Here is a 6432-nt window from a genome sequence, read left to right as displayed (position 1 = left end):
CTGGGTTCTAACACAGAGTCCATGTAGGGGAGGAACACAAAAGAATCTCTATGGCACAGGCCCGGGAGGAGGCCTGGGAGGAGGCAGACAGAAACCAAGTGCAGGATGAGGAGCTTCAGGCTTACTAGAAAAGTCAATGGACAGCATGGCAGCTTCTTAAGAGATGTAACAGCTTGATAAGGATCACCTGAAAAGAATATTATTTAAAAGCCATTCATGTTCTAAATAGATAAAAATGAAAGTGCCATAGCTAAAACCCAAGTTCAATAATCTCATAACAAAAAGAAATACTTGAAATTGGGAAAGTATATAGTGAACACACCTAAAATTCCTTCTCTGTTTGGGATTCCTCCACATCAGCTTTTCCAAAAGTAGCATTTGCTAATACTCATGTCAGAATATGAAAAAATGCACTACAAAAAAAACCCAAGTAAAAAACTAAATAATAGCTAACTATACGCCAGACATTATTTTAAGTTATCCACAAACCTCCTTTTATTTAATCCTCTCAACAAACTCTGAGGTAGGGAGCATTCCCATTCCCATTTCACAGACAAGAAAGCTGAAGCACAAGTGGCGTTAGTAATTTGCCCAAGATCACTATGAAGGAGCACAAGCTTATTCTAGGCAGTCTGGCTCCTAACCCTGTGCTCCTAACCATCAGGTTGTACTGTCTGTCACAGTTCAACACCACCAAACAAAATTCAACAGTTTTCTTTCCCATAGGGCTTCTCAAAGCCTTTCACCCATTCTTTCTTCCTCTTTCCCAGTTCGGCTGTGACCCAAAACAGGGGAAGGGATGTGAGGAACCCCTAAGGCATCAACAAGAGCAGCAACAGATGTTGCCTTTGCCCCTCCCCCCCAGGACAGGCTACTTCACAGTGAACACTGGGAGTTAAGGAGGGAGAAGACGGGTTACCATGGGGAGAGAGAAGGGCTACCATGGCCATTTTAGGCCCACAGGAAGAGGCAAGGGGTGGAAGAAGCTACAACTATTTCACTAGGTAACCTCTTCTGTGACCATGGTCAGACACTGCTTCTTTGGTTGCTAGATTATGGGGAGGTCCTGTAAGGAGTCTGGGACTCAACTAATGAGTAGAAGAACTGGTTCTAGAAATGATGCCTGAATACAGTGCTCACAGTATGGTCACAATACTGAGGTTCCTTCCAGGCCCAAGGTTTGTCCTCAACTGGGGCATTGATGGCCTTATAGGAAGCAGCAGGCCCAAGGGGTATGAAGTTCTGCCCTAGCCTTACCACTTTCTAGTTGTGTGACCTAAGCAAATCCTTTTATTCCTCTGAATACCATGCCCTCATCTGTAAGATATGTGCACTAGTATCCAACTCACAAGGACGTTGTAAAGATTAAAGAGATAATTTTAGAATAGCCCCTGGTCCAGGGCTTTACACACACAGAAAGTAATCATGCACAGCTTCATTCCCTCTCAGAGTCAATGCCAAGTTCTCACAAATCACAAGCCCTTAGTTGACAGGAAGAGTCAGGTGCTGCTCAGCATCCACTGGACTCTCCAGCACCAGCATCCCAAAAGTCCTTCAGGAATTGGCCCCTTCTCAGAAGTGCTTGGCTTCATACTCCTGTCTCAGAGTGTAGCATGCATGTGACCTGGGCAGCCAATCAAAGTTTTCTATCCCAAAGCCACAGTGATTGGTTCGGAGGTAGACACATGACCCAAACTCAGCCAATGAGATTTATTTTAAGTTTGTGTTGAAATTATAGGTAAAAAGTTCTCCTTCTACTGGGCTTGAAGCTGGGAGGTCATAAGCCTGGGCATCTCTCCTAGAAGCCACCACATGAACAGAGCCTCTGTGTGATCCAACAACAAGGATGGCAGAGTTGGGGACCAAAAAGGCAGCATCCCAACAGCACTGTCTGAGTTAAGTGTGTGCTAAAACATCCATTTTTACTTAACCCAGTTAAGTAAATTCCACAATCCCATATAGCTAAGACTAAAAGGAATATAGGGTTAACAGCTAGTGTGTATTGGGGGGAAAGTGGACAGTACTTATCCACAGGTAAGAAAGGACAGTATTAGAAATTTACACCTGGCAATTTTCTGATATGCCTGTTTACCTACCTGAACATACAAACACCACACGTACCCATGTCCCACATACGCACACACCATACACATTGAAATCATGCCCCAAATACACATGCACCACATACACAGCTCTGGCCTTGGAGACCATGTCGATCAGGACGAGGCCTTTCCAGCTCTGTTCTGCCCCCTGTCTCATTGTTTCATCTGTAGTCTATCACTGCAGGAAGGCCACATGGTCTGCCATCCTCCTCCAGGCTTGCAATTCTCCCACTAGAATTATCTCCCCCTCACTCCCTGCCTGCCGTGCCTCCCCCTGTCTCAGCCCCACAGAACAGCTCTCTTGCCTCACAAAGCTGTCCCTGACTCATCCCACTTCATCCCTGCCAAGTTCCCATCATCACTTGGCTATTTTGCACTTCCACAGAAGGAATAATTTGCACTTGCACCCTCTATGATTTATATGTATTTTAACATTATTTTAGAGGCAGCATATTGAGGGGGGATGAAGAGGCTGGAGGCAGACCAAGCTGGGTTCAAATCCAACCGCACCTTCACACACTGTGGGATTTTCAGGCAAGTCACTCCCATGGTCTGACTGTTGCGTCCCTTATCTGAGGGCATAAGAATTTGACCACTACCCAACCTCCATTCTTTGAGATTCTCACCAAGAAAGAGAAAGAGAAGGTGTGAAAGCATTGTTGAAGAGAAAAAGCTATACATATCAACCATCAAAAACAGCATGTATTTGGCAGTATGGTAATATTGTAACCTCCTCAGGACTCTCTCTCAATCCCTTCACCCTGCTGCTCCCCAGGCAGTTTCCTCTACTTGGTATACTGAAGAGCCCATCAGGAGGTTGCCTAGCTAGTGGCTGGCTCAAGCCACCATACTCTGTGAGCCTTGAGGATCCAGGGAATTACCTTAGGCACCTAGTGTTAGAAGACTGAGATTTCCTCTCAAAATCCGTTTGGGTTGGATCCTTGGAGCAAGGGAAACACACAAGAGCTGCAAAGACACACTTCTACCCTCTGCCCTTTGCCTTGCTAGCTGTCCATGCCAACATGAAGTTGGCATGTGTTCCACGTAACTTTTGTCTGGAGACACATGGTTCCGTTGCTGGCCAACAAGATGAAGACACCAACAAACTATCATGGGTATTGTTTAAGTGACCAGCTGGTGCTCTCCCATAAGACAGTGACCATAGGGGAATCCTTTCTCTCCCTTCTGGGGAAGGAGTAGACCACCTACAAAAAGGGTGCAGCTAATGCTGTGATCTGGAGGAACCTAGTTCTCAAACGTGTCTACATTCACATCCATTTGCTCACTAGTTCCTGTATTCTTTTTTTCATTCAAGAAACAAGTACCAGGTGCCTGCTCTGTGCCAGGCATTATACTAGGAGCTTGGGGGGCAAAAATCAAACATGATTCAGGTCTCCATTCAAAGGAAGCCCACATGTAGAGAAGGAGGCAGATTAAATCAACAACTGTGAAGTGATATGTTGAGTACTATGACAGAAAGCAGAAACATGGGAGGGAAGCCTACCCTAAGCCTCAGGGCAGGGAGGCTTGGGGGGTAGGAAGTAATGTTTGAACTGAGTCAGAAGTTGGAGGTGGCAAAGGGTAGAGTAGAAAGAGGAAACAAATAAATAAAAAGAGACTCCTTCCCTGAGGGAATTCTAATCTAATCTTGCTGAGTAGGAGCTGTGAGATGAGGGAGAGGATGAGGGCTCAACACACACTGCAGAGGCAGGGAAGTACAAAGAGAAAAATTAATTAAGGGCTGGCAAATAGGTTATGATGCGTGCAGCAAAGAGTCCCATGGGAGAGAAGAGGGAAGGAGGCCAGGGCCCCAATGCCCAGGGCCTTGTATACTAAGCTATGATGTTTGGACTTTATCCTGAATACAGGGTAGGGCGAAGAAGACATGATCACATATAATATTTCTGAGTAGTGTTTTTGAGAATCAGCAGCACTGTCAGACTTCACCAAACAGGGAAGCAGCAACAGGAGAGGGTTGTGAAAAATAATAAAACAGAAACTTCATATAAAGTGGTATCAGGATGCTAGGGAGAGAACGCTTACACATATCACTCAACACACATTACTAACCCCAAAAGGAAGAAAGTTACCTTGAATCTCCTGCAGGAAGTGGTACTACCTCAGCAGGAAGAATAAAAAGACTCCTCCTTGTCCAATGAAGTCAACAGCTCAGCCAATGGGAGATGGCCAGGACTCAGCCAATGAAAAGTCATTATACTTCAAACTTTTAGTTGCTTCCAATGGACTCTTCATTTACAACAGGCCCTCCCAAATCCATGGAAGAGCATTTCTCCTTTCTTTTTCTGGACTTGCATGTGGTTCTCCTTCAGTCATTTCTCTAATTGCAGTTCTTTGTTGTTCCCAATTACACCCATTTTGCTGAAGAAATATCTGGCTGCCTATTTGTTGAAGGTCAATGACGTAAATCCTCAAAGTGTTAATACTGTCAACCAGTGCTGGATGTGATACACATGGCTGTGTCAGGAAGCGGAACTCAGGAGAGGAGGATCCACTCCAGTACACAGAGACAGGACAGCTTTGCTTGCTCTGTAAGACTCTAAGTGGGAAGACACAACCTTTGGTGGAAAGGGACAGTGTGCTACCCCAGCACTGGAAGGATGACTTACAAAGAGAGAAATCCCCACCCCTGCACCCTGATTGGTCCATTCTCATGCAAAAGAGGATGCCTAATCCTCATAGTTTGGCCCAAAAAGCATTGCCCTGACTGCTTGGAATGGAGCTGCAATGAGTGATCACAAGAGATGCTAATGAGAATATAGCTATCAAGCTCTGATTGGATGGAGAAAGTCTCAGTCCCATTGGTTGAAATAGGAATCCTGGAATTCCTTTATAAAGGTTGGCTCAGATGGCAGGACCATGGTACAGGCAGATAATTCCATTCCAGAGGCAGGCAGTTCAGTGCAGGATTCTCCCTGAAACGCGGCTTGCATGAGAGGCCCCTGTTTAACAACAGGTGCTAAGATGTTTTTAAATTTGAGCCCAGTTAGCCACCAAAGGCTCTTCTTGGTGTCTTCTTTCTAGGGGTCACAATAGTCTGGTAGAAAAGACACCAGGTAGAACCCACTTTCCTTGTTTGCCTCCCACACCTGAAGCTTCTCCTCTTTCCTTTCTTTTTCTGATCTGTAAATGGTTTTCCTCAGGATTGTAGCCAGGGCTTTCTTCTGGCCTTCCCTCCCAAAATGTGTGGGACCAGCACCATCAGCATCAGCTGGAAACTTGTTAGAAATGCAAACTCATAGGCCCCATACAGGTCTACCGCATCAGAAACTCTGGGTGTGGGCCCAGCAATCTGTGTTTAACAAGCCCTCTAAGAGATTCTAGTGCACAATCAAGTTTGAGAACAACTGATTTATACCAATCATGGCTGCACATTAGAATCACTTCTGAAACTATTTAAACAACAACAAAAGGCCCAAGCCATCCATGTAGTTCAGTAGGTTAGAGTTTCTATTTCTCTCTCTCTCTCTCTCATCAACAAATTCTAAAAAAAGAAGCAGCAGCCTGGGGCACACCACAGAACAACTGAATCAGAGTCCAGGGACTGGGGATTCTAATGAGCAGGCAGGGTTCAGAGAGAATCACTAGCCTACAGCAGTGCTCCTTGGACTTTAATGTGCAAATGAACCCCCTGGGGGCCTTGTTAAAATGCAGACTGATTCAGCAGGCCTAAGGGAGTTGGGGTGGGGGCGGGGTGTGAAGAGTCTGCTTTTCTAACAAGAAGATGCCAATGCTGAGGTATGCAGACCACACTTTAAGGTCTGTGAGATCTACCTTCCTAGTCTCCTTGGAATGTCAGCTTCAATGACAACCTATACGTTAGTAACTTACCACATACAGTCCCCAACAATCTTGAGCTCTTAACCCGTAAACAAAGGTTTCTAGTTGAAAAATCCACCTAAGCCTCAAACTCAAACCTTCCCAAATTGACCTTGTCCTGTCCACCCTCCCTCCCAAAGTTCTTCCTACCCTCTCCATTTGCTAGCTCAGTGAGTCAATCTGGTCACCCAAACCAGGAAAGATGGTGTCCTGAAGCCAAAGTAGGACAAAATTTTAAGGAGACATTACCCAAAAAGAGCAACCCAAATCCCCAGGCACTTGCTGCATTCTTTTATCTGAGAACCTGCAGAGGACCTCCTCTCCTGTATTTGCTGCTTTCCAAGCCCTTAAGGGCTCTGGCACTACTCTGGTGCAGACAAAACAAAAGGTCTTTCTTTAGATGGGAAATTGGAAGGGTCCCAGGACACTTTGGGGGAAGGAGACAATGAGAACTTCCCTGAACTTAATCACACGTCCTGGCGCAGTACAGCAG

Source organism: Desmodus rotundus, chromosome 8 (genome assembly GCF_022682495.2).
Source record: "Desmodus rotundus isolate HL8 chromosome 8, HLdesRot8A.1, whole genome shotgun sequence".
Taxonomy (NCBI): Eukaryota; Metazoa; Chordata; class Mammalia; order Chiroptera; family Phyllostomidae; genus Desmodus; species Desmodus rotundus.
Note: the sequence above shows the minus strand (reverse complement) of the source record.